General features: G+C 35.0%; 1 long non-coding RNA gene across 2 annotated transcripts; it reads right to left on the reverse strand.

The window, feature by feature from the left end:
- Window positions 1-270: 270 nt before the first annotated feature.
- LOC131638283 (uncharacterized) lies at window positions 271-2943 on the reverse strand. 2 transcript variants are annotated; one of them, XR_009294630.1, is made up of 6 exons: window positions 2547-2943; window positions 2293-2386; window positions 1390-1571; window positions 1214-1284; window positions 792-912; window positions 273-666 (listed from the first exon to the last, which is right to left on the reverse strand). It is a non-coding gene; the product is annotated as an uncharacterized LOC131638283 (long non-coding RNA). The 2 variants fall into 2 exon arrangements; XR_009294629.1 differs by having other exon boundaries at window positions 271-912.
- Between the last annotated feature and the right edge of the window lie 16893 nt (window positions 2944-19836).

Raw genomic sequence — 19836 nt, forward strand, 5'->3', positions numbered from 1 at the left:
TTATCACTACATTTATAACCTTATATGCCAGTTGAATCTATTAACAACAAAACTTTATAATTATGATTGTGCAAAACAAATAAAAAAATTAAGATATTTCCCTTTTGATAACTTTTTATATGAAATTTCATGCAAATATTCTATGAGTTGATTCAAATATTACTTGGCTTAGCAATAATCTACACACATTGCCAAAACCAGGTTTGTTGAAAGAGTCTGTGTTGCCAGGCAAGTTAACTTACTGATATTGGACAGAATCCAAAATTTCAGACAATTGTCGTAGTTTAGTTCTATCAGATGCATCTTTCACAGTTCTTGATTTCTCTACAATTCGTCTCATGGGATCAACTTCATTCTTAATTGAAAAAGCCAAAATCATTTTGTATGATTCAAATAAATACTATGCACGGATAAAATACATTAAGATTTAAGGGCTTCACATTTATCTCTTCATAAACAAAGCATACAACAACAAACCCATTGTCTGTATGATTTAAATAAATACTATGCACGGATAAAATAGATTAAGATTTAAGGGCTTCACATTTATCTCTTCATAAAAAAAGCATACAACAACAAACCCATTGTCTGCATCAATGAATATCATCTCAACTATTTCAAGTAGAGGAAGTAAAAAGATAAAAGAATAATCCAAAAAAGAATGACCTGAAATATTATCAAATGAGAATATATAATACTTTCAAATGTTAGTAAAGGAAGGAACCTTGAATATAAATTGTTTAGAAAAACAGAACCTTGAATATTTATCATCAAGGTGACATGGAACTTACATTTCCAATCATCTTTGCTTTGAGCCATGTAGTATCGACATCGTATGGAGGAGGTGTGACTCTAATTCCATTCGACATGTATGGAGGAAGTAAGCTAAGAAGTTCCTTCTCTAATCTTTTTCTGAACAACAATGGTCCCGAAAATAGTAAAATTAGGCCAAGTTTGAATAGCTTCTAATCTGTTGGGCATTCATGTTTCATAGTGCTTGTCATAAGCATTATTTTCAAGGAATTTGAAACTATAGCATAGATTAAACATTCTAAAGACGTTTATTTTAAAAAAAAACTTTTAAAAGTTACTCAACATAGATGTTAAGTCATAAGTCATTTCAAAATTTATATTTATTAGGAAAACATATGTTTGCATAAGTCACACCTATGCAAATTAAACATAATACTGCAATATTCACCAAAAAAATTACCCTCAGAATGTTTCCACCAGCTACACCTCCTTTTATGCTTACATCCATCATCACAAACTAATGGCTTCCATCTGAAATATCAATTTCAAAATCAGTATTTATCGGATAATGGCAATACCAAAACTGTAGATTGAAAACAATTGAAAGGTACAGCCAAAACTCCTAATTTATCATACCCTTCAGTCAGTTATGATTGGCTGCCTCAGCCTGTTTTGCTCCAATGGAGAAGAACTCAATGATCACTTCCAGTGGCATGCCTTTGATTTATGGAACTTTCAAGAATTTGGTGTTCTTAAAAAAGAGCTAGAATTTGTTAGGAAACACCGATAGCAGTATCGTAGTATGCGTGTCTCAGTACCTGTGCTAGTGATATCTTTGATTAGTTTTCTAACATTTATATTGAGGCTATTTTTTTGGGACTGATATTGCATATGCATCATTGTAATGTATTCCATGGATGACCTAAGCATAAAATCAAGTTATAATCTAGAAAGTTCATCGAATTATAAGATGAAAAATTTCAATACCACGACAATCAACAGAAAAGAGAACACAAAACTTGACTATCAAACAAACTCAAAGATGGTATGTTAGTTACCTAGGATTATCATAAATCATAATGTATAGTATGTTTATAAAATCATAATGTAAGTATATGAGTTCATAGGTTAAGAAATATCATACATGTCCAAAATAGATGGGAAGGATCTATTCATTCTCGGTTATGAAGAGCGAAGGATCGATTCCTTCTAAGTGATGAAGGGGGAAGGATATATCTAAGTCTAACTCAATTTTAATGATTCAATAAATCAATAACAGAATTTCTCACATAGATTCCAAGAGAATCATGAACAAAGCTCATTTGAAGTCATTAGGTCAAGGTTGTGAGCAAAGCTCACAAGTTTCATCACTATCTTGTGAGTAAATGGAAGAATGAATAAAAGACACGTGAGTATTCAACACTTCATCTAAAGAAAAACATAAGGACACTATACCTTCTCATTGAGATTAAGTTCAGTCCAACAATGAAAAACATAATAAAGCTTGCCAAGAAACTTAAAATTGGTTGAAATACATACATGACATTCCTTCAGCAGAGTTGAGCTTTTGAAAAATCATTGATTTATGATGGCTTTGTCTAGGAAGACACGTGCGATGAGTTTTTGCTTTTCACTTTTTCAAACAAAAAAAACACATAATCAAATCTTTCTCGTGAGACAAACAATAACCAGCAACAATAACCAAACCAATCGCTCAAATTTTCCTTTTAATTCTGAAATTAAAACTGAAACCATAACGAATCAAGAAAAAAAAGCAAAGGATAGGGAACTACCTATTAAATTCAGATGTTTGGCGAGGTGATTGTTGCAGATCGTTGCAGATTCGGTGGCAGTGACGAGTTTGAAAAAGGTATCGATGCATTTTAGTGGTGAAGTTGTGCGGTGGGGTGAGCGTTCCGGCTTGGAGGTGAGAGGTGAATCGGCGGAAGATCTAGGGTTTCAAGAAAAAGAGAGTAGAGAGAAGAGGAGATGAGAGGTGAATCGGCGGAAGATCTAGGGTTTCAAGAAAAAGAGAGTAGAGAGAAGAGGGAGAGAACGATTTTGAAATGAGGGATAAAGTAAACCAATCAGATCAGTACAATTGGCATATTTGATTATTTCTTTTGCTAATTACCTAGATAAACTTTGTGCAGTGTAAATAATTTGGGGGGGGGGGAGGTTAAAGAAGTAATTTTGGACAACATTTTATTAATGGGTAGATAGTAGAAGTTCATACACCCGAATTTCCCAAAGAAGTTGACAAATATTGGTCTTCCAAAGGAAGATGGTTTGTTTACTTTGAGAAATCCCCAGCAAGTCAACAAATGGTAATCTCCCTCAAAGAGATAGTTTGTTCACTCCCAAGCAAAGTCGACAATAGATATCTTCTTAAAAAAAAAAGATAGTTTGTTCACTTTTGGAATCTCCCAACTGAGGTTCTCCCGCAGAGCGACACTCGGCAATCTTCTTCAAATAAGATAGTTTGTTTCGCATTGGAATTCCTCACAGAATTAACGAGTGGTGTTCTTCTCCAAATAGTTCCGATCCTCGGTAGAATTGACGAATGACAAGTTCTCTTCCTGAAAAATGTTTTAACAAATCCCCAGTGGAGTCAGTGAATGACAGTCTTCGTCAAGAAGATAGTTCAGATTCCTCAGCATAAGTCGATGAACGACAGTTTTCATCCCAGAAAACAATTTGTTATCCCCCAGTGGATCGACCAATGATGGTCCTCCTTCAGAAGACAGTTCATCCACTTTCAAGAGAAGTCATTGGCCCCTCAAAAGGACGCAAGATCGTATGATATTCCTTCGAAGGTGCCAGTTGAAAGAAAGGATGATGAAGTTTCTTAGTTACGATGAAAAGACATCTCTCCAACAAGTACTAATGAGAGATTTGACGAGGGAACGAACCTTTGAAAATTTTCTCTTTATCTGAGATATAGTCAAAATTACAACTGAGACCAGTTTCGAGATAGAGACATCCGAAACGAGGGGAGGTTGTTTACATTATTATAACTGATACCGGTTCCGCGATTAGACATCCGGATCGAGGGGAGGTTATCACAACTGAGACCAGTTTCGAGATACGGACATCTAAAACGAGGGGAAGTTGTTTACATCATTATAACTGAGACCAGTTCCGCAATTAGACATTTGTATCGAGGGGAGGTTATCACAAGTGAGACTAGTTTCGAGATACAGACATCTGAAACGAGGGGAGGTTGTTTACATCATTATAACCGAGACCAGTTCCGCGATTAGACATTCGGAGCGAGGGGAGGTTATCACAACTGAGACCAGTTCCAAAATACAAACATCCGAAACGAGGGGAGGTTGTTTACATTATTATAACTGAGACCAGTTCTGCGATTAGACATCCGGATCGAGGGGAGGTTATCACAACTGAGACCAGTTTCGAGATACATACATCCGAAATGAGGGGAGGTTGTTTACATCATTATAACTAAGACCAGTTCCGCGATTAGACATCCGGATCGAGGGGAGGTTATCACAATTGAGACCAGTTTTGAGATACAGACATCCGAAACGAGGGGAGGTTGTTTACATCATTATAACTGAGACCATTTCCGCGATTAGACATCTGGATCGAGGGGAGTTTATCACAACTGAGACCAGTTTCGAGATACAGACATCCGAAACGTGGGGGGGTTGCTTACCTTTTTTCTAAGTATCAACACATAGTTAAAGAAGGTGGATTGCGCATTCTACATTGCCATCCATACACCAGAATCCACATAACATATTTCTACAGGAATTTGTCACCTCATCCCCCACCAAGTGCGACAACGGGATCAAGTCATGCAAGGATTTTATCGTCACTACAACATCTTAGGAGCGCCCAAAATTCGGGCATTCTTTGGTATTTGAGTATCTTTCACTCAGAAGAGATCAAGATATCAATCTTTCTCCCTCCGAATGAAAGAAACTTAAATAGGGGCATCTGTCATACCCTAATTTTGACCCCCCCTGAGATGTCACATCTCCAGACTTTTCATCAAATTCAAAACAGATACCCAGAGTAGCCAGCTATTCATCTAGCACTTAATCGTGGATGTCCAAGAACAAAAGAGCTCAGGCAAAGGATCAATCAATAAAAGGATTAATCTCCAATACCATCATAGGACTCAAAAAGAGTCATTCTATTCACCTATGATTGACTGGACACCAATGATCTGGGCTCAAGTTTACTTAATTCACCAATCTAGGGTTTTGAGCCTATCAAGGACTATAATCAAGGGCCACATTTGGGAAACCCTAGAAAACCCCAGGACATCACTCAAAGGCTTCAATAATCTTCAAATAATCCATATGACAAACTCCATAAAGCATTACACTTCATTTCAAGGTCTACAGTCATCAATTTCATCTGGTCGACAATTAGGGGTTTTGACCTAATTCACCAAGATAGTTGACTTTTAATCAGGACATGGATCCAAAACTCAAGAAATGGCTCAAGAACTTCTATCACCTCAATATAATCCATTCACATCATTCATTTGAGGAGGAGATCTTGATTCATCACAAAAGTCCAAAATTTCACTTCATCTAGAAAAAGTCAACTATGCAAGATCACCTCTGACTTTTAGGATTTTTGGTCAAACCATGACTTTTAAAGATCAATATATTCAATACATGATTATTAAAGTCATTTAGCAAAATAAATTCAAGAAGATTCACCATGGATCAAAAAGTCAGGAATTAGGGATTTAAGGGTACTTTGGGAACTCAAAATTTTGCTTACACACTACAAAAACTCCCAAAATGAAAGTTGTAGATCTTGCAAAATAAAACAACATCTTACAACGCAAATTTTTTCAAGAAATCAATCATTTAAGAGATTTGGGATTTTTGAAGTTTTAGGTCATAAAAACTTAGAAAAAATTCTAAGTGTTTTAAACCTAGTTTTCTTCCAACTTTAGGCCCATTTTTCATAAATTTCCCAAATGATTTTGAAGAAACTCCAAACTAGTGAATTGATGTAGATGATTAGGGCTTTCTAAATTGTGCTCAACCTTCTCCAAATTCATTTTGAGCTAGGAGTTATGCTTGTTCAAAGTTGGCCTCATGAAGTAAAATTATAGGACATGTACAATTTGAAACTTTGCAATTTTGTGCATATGGCTTCACTAATGGATGCTACACGACCCATGATGCATCTGTAAACATACCATGCATTCATTTTCACCATGGCATGAGGTTTGGAGAATATTCCCGAAAACAAGAACATGTGATTATGTAATGATTACATTTGGGAATTTATGGCAAATGGATGAATCACCAAAGGAATCTTCTCACCAACCAATTGGATCACACTCTACATCAGGAATGTTCCCTAAGATCACAAGAGATCAAGGGATAGGGAGCTAGCTCGAAAATGCAATGATCACATCTTGATATTCTTTGAAATTTCTTCATGCTTAAGAAATCAAACTTACTTCACTAAGCAAGCTCACTCTCTCAAACTACTCTGAGCCCTTTGCCTATAAATATAAGTGCTATCCTCCATATAATACACACCAAAGCAACTCTATTCCTTGCTTTCTCTTTCTCTCCCTCACGCTTATGATTTTCAAAAGTTCTTTGGCAAGAAGAATCGAATTCTTCAAACTAGAGCTTTTCTTTTGAAAGTAATCACTCTAACATCTCAAGGAGGTTCATTAGAAGTGATCCAAGCACCTGGATCACTTCTATAAGTGCAAGAACATCATCTTCACTTTCACTTTGGAGAAGAGTCAGTTGGAGGTTTGTAGATCAATTCAGAAGGTGTCAAGCAAGTCTAAGCATTCAGACACTTTCCTTGGAGTGTAGTGAAGCTATCCAGATGGTCGCAGCTCATATGTAGGCGCAGAATCATCATCTTCAATTCATGCTTGAAGCTCAAGCAAGAGGGTTTCGGGTAGATCATTTCAGAGGTATTCAAAGCAATCCAAGTGCCCAGATAACATCAACAAGGTCCCAGGAAGCTTTTGTAATCATTCACTCACGGCCTTCAATTTCAGAGGTAAGTTTTTGAACTCCACCTCTTTAATTTATGCACTCTTCGTGATAAAACTCAATATCATTTCATTCAGCATCATCAGAGGATTAAAAACCCTCTATCATCATTCATTTATCTTTCAGTATAGCCATTTAATTTGATTTTTAAATTTTAGGGTTCTTCACGTTTTTTAGTAAATTAATTAGATGTAGTTAATATAAATCTGTGTTAGTTACATATTTGAGTTCGTGAGGAAATTTAGAGTGAAATCCATGTTTACATCACCCTATTTGGTTGAGAAACGAGCAAGTTCACAAATTCAAAATTTGAGAGCTTGAGGAAGAAGACGACCATGGCTGTGGCGCGCAAAATTCAAATCTCTGGGTTAGGTTTATTTTATTTTGAATGGTATGCGTTTTACAAACGAAATCATCGTTTTCCCTAGTGGCCTCACATGCGCTCTTAGTCTCCTCATGCCCATAGTCTGGGGTTCGAATCCCCCTCGCCCCAGAATTTTTAGTTCTTTTATTTTTCAAACATTTCTAACTTGTTTTGAAAATAAAACTAACTGCGCGCGTGTTATTGTCACCAACTGGTGCCTGGCCCAGTGGTATTATTTTGAGTGTGTGACTACGACGGCGTGGGTTCAAACCCTCCAAGGGCCAAAACTATTTTTTTAACACCCATTTTCTTTCTTTTTTTTTACCAAATTCACACAATTAATTCACCCATCAAATTAAATCATTTTCTCTCGATTTTTCACATACTTCTCATTTAATATACCTATTTTGAGAATATGCCAAAAAATCATAAAATATATATTATTTTAACATGTCTTAATTAGGTTTAAAATCACATATTTTAAGTATGTTTTAATACTTTAAAAAAAATAATAATATGATTTTCACTTGATTTTCAAAACCTAATCTCTTGTAAATATTTCTTTCTTTGGGCCTCTAATAGAGTGTAAGTCCCAACCCCTTTTCATTTTATACAGACAATAAAAACTGTTTTAACAACAGTATTTCAATCATTTTCAAACATCTGTTTCTTATAAACAATAAATCTTTCTTTGGGCCTCTATTAGAGTGTAAGTCCCAACACCTTTTTCTTTTTCATAGTTTGTTTTCAAAGCTGTATTTACAAAATCTTCTCTCTGTTTTCAAAACAATCTTCTAGTATTTGAAGGGCATTATTCCCGGTGAAACTCTTCAGATACCTATGTGACCTTTGTCCATCTTCACTTCTTCTGTTTTCAAGAAAAAAACCTTTAACTGTTTACAATAAATATTATACTGTTATCAACAAAAAAGCTGGTGAGGCTTTGTATATACTTCTTCAAAGGCCTCCACTCCATCCAGGTTAGGCTTTACAAGCTTTCATTTTACAGTCTTTATTTAAATTACTGTCAAATATAAACTGTTTATGTATTGTTTAGAACTACGTCTGAGTGTAAACCTTAGGACAGTTAAACTATATATATATATATTATAGGACTATGGCTTAGGATTGAGAATGTCTTCCCGGTGAAGGCTCTTTCCTAATTAGAGATCTTTTAGTTCAAACCCTAAAGATGAATTATTCCCGGTGAAACATCTTGAAAAAAGCCTTAGAACCCAAACTAGGATACATCCACCCAAGTGGAATTATTCCTGGTGAAACCTCTTACCCATTTGCTTAGAGCCAAAATAAGTTCAAAACCACATAGCTTTCTCTTGTGCTATAACAAGGACCCTCGATGACCCTCGATTAGCCTCCTCTTGGGCGTTGTACAAGGACCCACAGGCTTCTTAAAAGCATTCCCAGCTTCCTCTTGAGCTTGTATACAAGGACCCATCAGGTTTCTTATAAACATAGGAACAGGTCTTTAGTCACCTTTTAGCCTATCCTGGTGAGTTTCTTCCTTTTTCAAACCAGACTTTGAACAAGCTAAGAATGTCTCAATCTCATATTGAGTACACCTTTTTGGAATGAGAGACATGGACAATCTCTGTCACCCTTATCATCATTAATCTTCCTTAGCAGAGTCTAGGATCCATAGTTATCTATCCTCAATCAGAGTCAGCCTTAATCTTGGGCTTTAAATAAGAAGTCTCAAATAGATAATCTTTCAGCCATAAATCCCCTGGAAAGGGTCAGCCTCCAAAATCACTCCTTTAAATCCAAATCCCCTGGAAAGGGTCAGCCTCCAAAATAACTCCTTTAAATCCAAATTCCCTGGAAAGGGTTAGCTTCCAAAAATTAAACTTTCAAAAGATAAAATTCTCCAGCAGAATAAAAAACTCCCCCCAAAGAGTCAGCCACAACCTTGGGCTTTGTACAAAGCAGATAAACCATATTTCCTGTGTCAAATATTCCTAACCTCTAGAATCTTTTCCCCATAAAGTCATCCATACTCAGTTTCTTTAAAAGTCCGCCACAACCTTGGGCTTTGTATAAGGCAGAAAATAATAATTTCCCTAGCTAAAGTCCGCAACAACCTTGGGCTTCATACAAGGCAGGAAAAATAATATACTCCCTAAGTAGAGTCAGTATATATATATATATATATATATATATATATATATATATATTCCCCAATTAAGAGTCAGCCTCAATTCTGGGCTTTGTACAGAACACCAAAACTTCTTAGTTTAAGTTAATTCCCAGTAGAGTTATCTCCCAGAGTCAGTAATAAGAACAATCTAAAAGCCTCAAGCTTGGGCCTCATACAAGCTAGCTAAATATCAAATCTTTCAAACAATAGATAGACATAACTCATCTTCATAGTTAGGTATTTCTCCTATCTCACCACAAATAAACAATCATTTCAAATAAACAATCATTTCAAACATTCTCCCATTTAGGACTCGTGAAAGGCAGGCTATGGCTACATCCCAGACTTGTATAACTTTCCCTAATTTGGTAGAGAATCTTTCATTCAAGAGGCATGTGGCTGTCATACTTGATCAACCAAGTAGGCTCCCTCTCTTAATGAAATAATTTTAGCTTTTCTGTCACTTTAAAAATGTTTGTGGTGGAATAGTAGAAATACCTCTCTGTAGAGATGATTTCATGTCTCTTTACTGTAAACAAAGATTTAATTCAAGCTTCAACCTTGAGCTTCAAGCAAGGCACCAAAAATCATTAATTTCCCTAGTTAGTTCTCCGAACTACAAAAAGCTCTAACTTCCATTAGGGATATGTAGACATGAGGTTCACAAGGAATCTCAGCGAGCTAATAAAATACCAAAAATAGTCAGTCAGTGCTTCTTTCTTTTAAAATCAATTCAATTCTCTCTCATAACACAAAGGAGAAACTTTCCCAATAATAAGCAACAAACACAAACACATAGACACAGAGAAGGTTCCTGTAGAGTACTGCGGATATGTAGGGTGCTTAAACTCTTCCCTATGTATAACCGACCTCCTGGACTCCAGAATTTCTAGTCTAGGTGAATCCCCACACTTAGCAAACTCCTAGGGTTTATTTGAGATCTTTTTCCCCTTTCCTGCTCGTAGGATAATTAAAAAGTTCGTGTGATATCTTAGGAAGAACTGAAATAAAATTCATCCCGCCCCGGGCACATTCTCCTTCCAAATTTCGCGTGAAGGGTCTAGCGTGCCGTCCTCCCAAGTGAAACGGGGAGGTAAAAAAAACGACACCACAAAACACTATCACCAATAGTGAAAACTCAGACCTCCTTGGAACGGAAGGCCACCAGCCCACCACCTTATATTTATCAGTTAAATTATCATAATCAAATGAGAACCTAAACAAGAAATTAGATCATGGTACAAAGGGTCTAGTTTTTGAGACAAACACCTGGTTGCTGAGTTCCATAGATAAAGTTCTATCTCACACCCATGATAATGAGGAGAAGTAACTAAACAAGTCAATCCATTGCAAGAACCAATAATATGACAACTCATTTCCATCAAATATATAGAATCTTTCGGGAAGAGATTGATGGGGGGATTCTCGAGCAAACTGCGTAGCATGAAAAGGTTTTGTAGGCCAATTTTGGAAGTACTTGAAAAGTATGTCAACAAATGAAGGATGTGTGAGTTTTGTGAAGATTTAATGAGGTGCATTTTGATTAAGAATGGATGGTAGATGAGCGAGTTCCAAGAATTGTTGACACATTTAAGTCTCAAAAGTGGTTTCACTTTAAGCAGGGATAGTACCTTTGCGATAAGTTCTTCCGGCAATGTGATTGGAGATGATGCAATGGTTTCACGATGGAGCTTTTCCGGAAAGATATTTATCATGTGTGAACGTAAGGATGAATGGTTTCGTCGAGTTCAAATTTTGAACTCTTAAGGTGACGGCAATCCTAGTGAACGGACAACACAACACAAACGATGCGATAATGGTTTTTACTAGCATATATTGAGTAATTACAAATCTTATTCTATAATTTTGATTTAATTTAGTAGTCTTAATTAATCAAATATTTAAGAGATTGATTAGGAGTGTGAGCTGATTAGAAAAATTCAATTAAACCAAAAATCTAAACCAATCCAAACCAAAATAAAATCGATTGTTATTGGTTTGATTATAAAACTGAACCAAACCAATACAAATCGATGTGGTTTGGTTCGGTTTTAGTTTTTAGGAATCGATGAATCAAACTATTGGAAAAAAATGATGGTCTAAATATTTTATTTCACCCATAATTAAGCTAGAAAAATTTATTGGTCCAATCATTATCCATATTTGTTTACACTTTCTTCCTTTCAGTAAAACATGCAACTAGAACCAAACTCTAAAACATAGAAAGTAGAAACCATAAATCTCAAAAAAAACATGCTATCACTGAACTGCTGCTCTTGATGCCCACAACCATTATTCCTCTCACTATGTCATTTTGATATATTATGGTCATCTTCTTTGTGTTCAAACTCTATTCGTTAATTTTATATTTTTTTACCTTTTTTTGTTTCTTCTTCTTCAAAAAAATTCATTCTAGTCATGTTATAAAATAGTTTTGATGCGTATTTGAGGTGTGAAACATGTAATTGATGTGTGTTTTGTTGTTCTCTATTTGTTAAGATTTGAAATCCCTTTTTAACATTCTCATGTCAAGTATTAACTTTTATATTTGATAGAAAACTTATTTCATGATGCAATGAAAATCATGTTAGTGTTTCATATTTATTAAGAGCAACTTGTAATTTGTTTGAAAAAATAGAGCATGAAATAAATGATATTAAATATATTATTTTAAAAAATAATAGCATAAAATACACCAAAAAAACACGATACAAGAACTAATGAATATAATGTTTTAAAAAATAAACACTATAAACCGATCATCCAAACCAAATAAAACTGAACCAACCCAATTAATTTGGTGTGGTTCCAATTTGAAAAAATGTTTTAAAAAAATCAAACCAAATCGATGGAAATGTCATCGGTTCAGAATTTTTTTACAAAAAATCGATTCCATACCGATCCAATTACACCCTAAGATTGATATTTATTTTCTCTTAATTTATTTCACTTCCTAAAATTGATGACAAAATATTTCAATCCTTTTATTGTTATTTAATCAAAAAAATGTTTTTTCTTAATTTTTTTTTATAATGTGTAACACAAATTTTAATTTTTGATTAGAATACTTTATGGACCTATTTGTTTTTTTTGTTTAAAATGAATTTTATAATGTTATATAGTTTTGAGTAAAAAAATTATAATTTTTTTCTGTAAAAGTTACTAATAAAAATTTGGTTCGAATAATTATTCTTAAAATGTTATTTTAGGTATTTCATCTTTTTATTGAAACTGTTTTTGGATATCAAAATTTCAAAAAATCACTTAATTTTGAAGCCATTTCAAATAGATTTCCATAAAAAAAATCATTTTTGAAATACCATTTTTTTAAATTGTGATTTTGACAATATTTTGGTATTCAATAATATTTGTTTATGTTTTAGAGTGTCAAAAATATATTTTAATTTAGAAAAATGAATTGTAAAAGAACTTATATTTTGAAAAAACGATTTAGTAAAATCTATTTTCAAAAATTAAAAAAAATATATTTTTAAAGCTGAAACAAACGGTATGTGTGCCATACTTATCTCCTAACTCTGGTTTTTTTTTAAAAGAATAAATTTTATTGTTATCCAATGTAAAGTTGAGGATAATTTACTCTAAATGATGTGTACTAATTAACATTGTCATATAAATTAAAAATTAAAAATTATATATTAATAAAAAAATTAAAGAATCAAAATTAAATCAAGGAAAGAATATATATTCACTACTACAAAACGCACAAACAACAACACTCAAGTCACCATAGTTCTTCCAAATACCGTGGTGACATCTCAACTCTCAGGTGCTAACATTTTTTTAAATTAAAAATTGTTAGGATATAATAACAGCTGTTTTGCTCAGCGTAGTGATAAAATCAAGCTTTCATGGGTTCGAACCTCAACGTCCTAAAATATTTCATTCCTTTAACGTTAAGATGTGCCTTTTTATTTAGTTTTAAAAAAACTAAAAAAGATATCACTACGGTTGTTTTGTACGACCGTTGAGACACACATATATAAGCGAATATATAGAAACACTACTACGAAAAAGGCAAACAACAACGGTTGGGAAAAATATATAATCACGCAGACACATGCGTTGTTATGTAACGTATGGTTATATATATGATACTTACAATCACAAACCAATAACATTTGTGATACATTTATCATAATAATATAATTGTATTATATTTATGATATCACGTAACTCTATCTTATTCAATTGTATCAGAACAAACATATATCCTATAATTTATGACAACAAACAACCTACAATTTACACAAAACATAATATCACATAATTGTATCTTGGTGTTTTGGTTTATTGTCTCTTGGTGTCTTGTCTCTTTGTATCGTGACTCTAAAGACCTATGATTTCAAATAATTATACTTGTTAGTAAAAAGGCTTATAAATTATAATATACAATTAATATATTATGAATAAAGAATAAATTACTTGTTAATTTTCCCACAAGCCTTCTTCATGATCGATTCAAATAACATGCACATCATCTCCACCAACTTCATCATATGAGGTAGGAACTTGTGTTGTGTAAGAAGGTGTGGACGGAATATCAAGACTCTCATCACTAAGAGGAATGTGTTTTTCTTGGAGAACGATTGACCATTTCCACGATATGTCCAAAGGGTCGTTAACATAGAACACTTGTTTTTCTTGAGAAGCCATGATGAATGGTTTGGTAATAAAAGATGCTTTGCCAAGGTCGATGTGGGCGAATCCTAAGTTATCAATGTGTACACCATTACTATTATTGGGAATACACTTGCATTAAAATAAAACCACTTTGAAAATAACATAATCAATCTCCAAATCTTATCAATTACACCATTGAACGCGGTAGTTGCCAATACATGATTCTTATCTTTCAAATTAGAGAAATACATTTATTCGCCTTCAACCATAACCCCACTATTTTTCTTTGTACTACAACCATATTTTGATTTTGTATAAAAGTTATAATGACCAATGTTGTATGTAGTCCAAATTATGACACAAAATTTTGACTCGTACGAAAACCATTTTAGTATCTCGGATGCAGTACAATCATTAGATACACTTTCATTAAACCAATCTAAGAATCTCTCGTTATGATCTATCAACAACAACTTTTCACTTATTCGGGAAATATTGATGGGCCAGTCAGTAGCTTCCCTTTGTTGGCTGCTTGTGGTGGCAATATTCGGAACAGGGTCGGGGAGCACCTTCGTAGTTTTAGCTGTTGTTTGGGTGAAGGTAACTTTTTTTTGTGGAGCTCATGGGGGCTATTTTGGAAATGGAGACAACTTTTTGTAAAAATTGGTCTATTTGTGGTTGGAGTCAGACTCCACGTTGGTGGTCTCTGCTTTCCGTAAGTCTTCAATGGTTATGTGGATTATTAGAAGTAGATGGGATAATTGTATGTTCAAAATGAGAAATTTTAATTTTTTTCGTCACTTATATTTTTAGGAAAGGTAATCATTGTGCTGACAAGTCTTGTAAAGCTATCAGTCAGAAGGATGGCTTAATCCTATTTATAGACAAGAGAAAGAACAAAATTTATAAGATTGATCTTTATGATCTCAAGAATCAAAAGGTTTCTTGCCTTATGTCTGTTAGTGAAGAGCAGTGGGTCTGGCACAGAAGATTAGGTCATGCTAGTTTAAGAAAGATATCTCAGATTAACAAACTTAATCTGGTCAGAGGACTCCCTTATCTGAAATATAAATCAGATGCTCTTTGCGAAGCATGTCAGAAAGGGAAGTTTTCAAAACCTGCATTCAAGTCTAAAAATGTTGTTTCTTCCTCTAGGCCACTAGAACTTCTGCACATTGATCTTTTTGGCCCAGTCAAAACAACATCAATCAGAGGGAAGAAATATGGATTAGTAATCGTAGACGACTATAGCAGATGGACATGGGTAAAGTTCTTGAAACACAAGGATGAGTCACATACTGTGTTCTTTGACTTCTGCACTCAGATTCAATATGAGAAGGAATGCAAAATCATAAAGGTCATAAGTAATCATGGTGGTGAATTTGAGAACAGATTCTTTGAAATTTATTTCAAAGAAAATGGTATTGCCGATGATTTCTCTTTTCCTAGAACTCCGCAGCAAAATGGAGTTGTAGAACGAAAGAATAGGACTTTACAAGAAATGGCCAGAACCATGATCAATATCAGTAGTTGAAAAGGCTACAGAGTATACAATACTGAAACTCTAGTAGTTGAAGAATCAATCAATATCATATTTGATAATAAGCTTGGTCTTGAAAAGCCAAAGCAGTTTAAGAATTTTGCAGATATAGAAATCTCTAACTCAAATCATGAAGATCCCAGAATCAAAGTTTCAGAAGATCAAGTTGCTGCTTCTTTGGAGAATCTTAGAATATCTGAAGAGCCAACACCTAGAAGATCTTCTAGACTCAATGCAGCTTATCCAGAAAATGTTATCATTGGAAAGAAAGATGATCCTATTAGAACAAGAGCATTCCTTAAGAACAATGCAGAATGTCAATTTGGTCTTGTATCTCTTATTGAGCCAACTTCTGTTTGTCGCACGCTCGCGAAAAAATAAACAGAGTCGCCACCAATATATTTATCCCATAAGGGAAAGGAATATCAGAAAACCTAGGAAAGGATAAGAACAGGGTCTTGCGACCAGAGAATCTAGGTACGGGAGTTGGTTACGCAAGGGGAAGGTATTAGCACCCCTCGCGCCCATCGTACTCGATGGTATCCACCTATGTCTGTTTCTATCTAAAGGGTATATACTATGTCTGTGCCTACATGCGAATGAATGCAAAAGAAATACGGGGAAAAAAAGGAATATTTACAATTGTGCTCGTTCAAGCCCCGCGACTTGATGCCTACTTATCCTTTTCAGGAATCAGAGCGGCGTAGTTCGGCTCAAGATTTTCTGTTTGATTTTGTGTTTTTTAGTTGGGCAGAGTTAACGTTCGCGCTCTTGCATAAGGGGACAGCCTATGATGCATTCGAGCGGAAATAACATTGCCCCTAAGAAAATGAGATGAGAGAGAGATTTTGAGTGTTTCGAGGAAATCCCTTAAGCAAGGGAAACTCGAGTTACTCTTTGGTTGGTGTTTTTTAGAAATTGGGAACTTACGCTCGAATGGTTCCCTAAAGCAAGGGAGATCCAAGCACTCGAATAATTCCCTTAAGCAAGGGAGATTCAAGCTTCCATTCCCTTTTTAATGATTTTCACTTTTTTATTAATGTTTTTTTAAGTGTTTTCTTTGTATTTTTTAAAGGGATTTTATTTTGATATTTATTAGATGTTTTGATGTTGTAAAAGAAAAAGAAATGAGAATGGGGGATGCTAGCCTAATTTCTAAGCCTAATTGTTATTATTGTTTTTTTTCTAAATCCTAATGTTAACACGGTGACTAAATTCTAAAAGGAGCATGGAAATGATACCAAAATAGGCCAAAAATATGGCCAAAGTTAAGCAACAAAGTCACACAAAAATTATACAAAAATTAGCATGGAAATGGTACAAAACATAAAGAAAATGATTCAAGTATTAGTGCAAAAATAGACTAAAATACTACTATTTTTATGAGTTTTTTATGTGAGAAAATTATAAGACTAAAATTAATCCTAAAATCAGCTAAATCTACCTAGAAATTCATGATTTTTATTGTTTTGTCAAAAGAAATTTAATAACCAAAAAACTATGTCAATACCCAAAAAATTTACAAGAAAAATATGTGATCAGGGGGGTTTATTGTTAAAACTACGGTACATGGAGTAGAAGCGCAGGGCCCAAGGATGTTGGCCCAAAGATGATGTTTTTTTTTGTCACAGTTTTTATGTTCAGCCGAAATGGAAGGGAGTAAGATTGGGCCTTATAGGGGTGCAAACTGAATTCGTGTGGCCCATGGTGTTTACAGGGTGATCCATTAGATTTTTGTTCAGATTTACATTCAGTTTCTAACAATTCTAATATTGGTTTTAAAAGAAGATGGAAAATGAAAATTAAAAAAAGGAAAAAAGGAAAAGAAACGGTGCGTTTTGGGGCTACATGTGTGTGACCTTTGAGATCTCATTTCAGACTCAACTCTCCTCAAATGCTCTCTCTCGTATGCGATTCCCGGCGACCACCGCCGCCGTGGACCACCGCCTTTACTCTTTCAATCATCAAAACCTAAACACGAATCCTAATTTATCTATGATCCTAAACCTGAATACGAGTCTGGATTTCCTTGAATCTCCCTCACTCATCGGAATCAAAGAAGGGAATCGGAAACCCTAAAAGTTGAACTCCGAACATTCGAGCATGGATTCGCCAAATTAGAGCATTAGGATCTACAAGAGGATGGAAACACAAAGTTTAAGAGCTATAAATACATTTAAATAACCTACTTGAAGGACTTGACTCTCCGGTACGGTGGCGGAGATTCCCGACCACCGTGAAATTCAGGTAAAGACTTTATATGCTCTTGACTATGCTTCGCTTTCTTCTTCTTCTTCTTCCCAATTCTTCGTTTCTGTATGCAATTTCTGTGTGATGCGTATTGTTGAGTTGTTCTTGAGAGTAATTGAGATGATGATGACAATTCAGCGAGAGTGTGTGAATTGAGAGCTTAGGGATTGATGGAGGTTGAGCTCGGGTTGGTTCAGAGCTCAAAGCAAGCTCTGAACAACCTTGGTGATGAGCTTTTCGTGGTGAGGGTTGAGTGAATTGGGAAAGAAGAAGTTGCAGAGAGTGAGAATGAGAGGGTGAAGAAGATGGAGGAGTGAAATTAATGGAGATGAGTGGATATGTGAGAGAGTGATGAAGAGTGAAAATGGTGGAGGATGTTGAAGATGGATGCGTGAACCTTTGAATGGAGGGTGAGGTTTGAATATATAGAAGTTGAGAGGGAGAAATCAGTTGAGGGAGGAGAGATTAGAGCCCTTGGATTTGGATTTTTGTTGTGAGTGGAGGGTGAGATCAGAGGTAGTTTGAGGTGGTTATCATTCTGTTTTTTTTATGGTTACAGGTTAGTTAGATTTCTGTTATATGTTAGTTACGAGGGATGACAAGTCAGTTATGTCAGTTGGAAATTCTGTTAGGATGGTTATGGGACAGTTAGGGTTGGTTAAGGGGAAGTTTGAAAGTTAGAAATTAGTTACTTGTAATGAGAGTGAGGTTAGTGACTTGCTTCCTGGACTGTGTTTATTTATTTTAATTTCGGCTTTATTAATTTGCAATGAGACTTGCTTGTCTTTTGAACTTGGTTTGTTGCCTTTTTTACCTGCTTTTCCTTTGAATCATTGCTACGCCCTTGGCCGACATAAACTTCCCCCGCAGAATCTGTTTTGATTTGTACGTCTCCGTGTGCATTCCCATAACATATGTGACTGAATGAGTGTGTCGAATAACCCGCGTGTAAGGATTGCAACATGCTTATTTTTGTGTCGGTTTCGTGTGTGTGCAGGGGCTGGTATGTGGATAAGTGTAGGTATGGTTGATATGGCATGGCTTGAAAGCTATTTTGTGGCTTATGTGACTGTATGAAATTTGATTTGAAGTATGATGCAGGGGTTGGCTTTATTAACAGTGAAGTGATTTGAATGTAGTGTGGGAACCGTTTGGATTTTGAAATTGGATGTGTGTATTGCTTTTTTCATGCGCTGAGTTAGGACATTCTTTTTATTTCAACTGTAGAATCACAACGTGAATGGATTTGTACAAGTCGGGAAGCTAGTATGAATTATAGGTATGCCTTTTTGATTTGTGGACTTGTATGAAATGGTTTTGAATTGAATGCAGTAGGTAATTTTACAATGGAATGTATGTTGAATTGTATGGTTTTGGTTTGAGTTTTGTGTGGATTTTCTTGAATGAGCTTGATGTGGTTAATTGAGTAGGTTTGGAAAGTCAGTATGCTAAGTTTCTGTTATTGTTATGTTATGGAAAGTTGCTTGTGATGCTTTGTGGACTGTTTTGGTTTCTTGTAGGAATTGAATGCCTCTGTTTTCATGTTGCAGAATTTCTCTTTGGTTTTGGATGATTATGTGAATTGTTTTCCTTTTTCGGTCTTGATGCAGGGCTTTCTCCAAGGTTGGCAGCATAGAAAAGGTTTTGAATTGCTTGTGAGTCTGGTAGTGATGTCTTCTTTCTGAACTGAACTTTAGATGCGAGCATGAGTTAGTATATAGGCTGACTTGTGCGTGATTTTGTGTCTCTATTATGCAGGTGGTTTTGAATAAGCGGCCTGGTTTCGTGTCGTTGATTGACGCAAGATGAAGGCAATGAAATGGCTTTTTGAAGTAAGGTTTTTGACAGTTAGGAAACAATTTCGGTTTATTCTGAATGCTGCATTTTTCTATTTGGCTCAGCACTTTAACTTTGGTTTTGTGATTTTGATATCGAATGTATGCATATGTAGTGAACTGGGTTGTGAATTTATGAATGTGGTGAGTTTTAGGTACATGTATGCAAGGCTGTATGGTACATATGATATGAAGATGTATCAGTGGCATATTGTTGAAACTGGTTTGAAGTATGCTGGATTTCTGAACTATGTTAGGACTGTTGTGAATGCATGTTTGCT

This window comes from Vicia villosa, unplaced genomic scaffold (genome assembly GCF_029867415.1).
Source record: "Vicia villosa cultivar HV-30 ecotype Madison, WI unplaced genomic scaffold, Vvil1.0 ctg.002247F_1_1, whole genome shotgun sequence".
NCBI classification, from domain to species: Eukaryota; Viridiplantae; Streptophyta; class Magnoliopsida; order Fabales; family Fabaceae; genus Vicia; species Vicia villosa.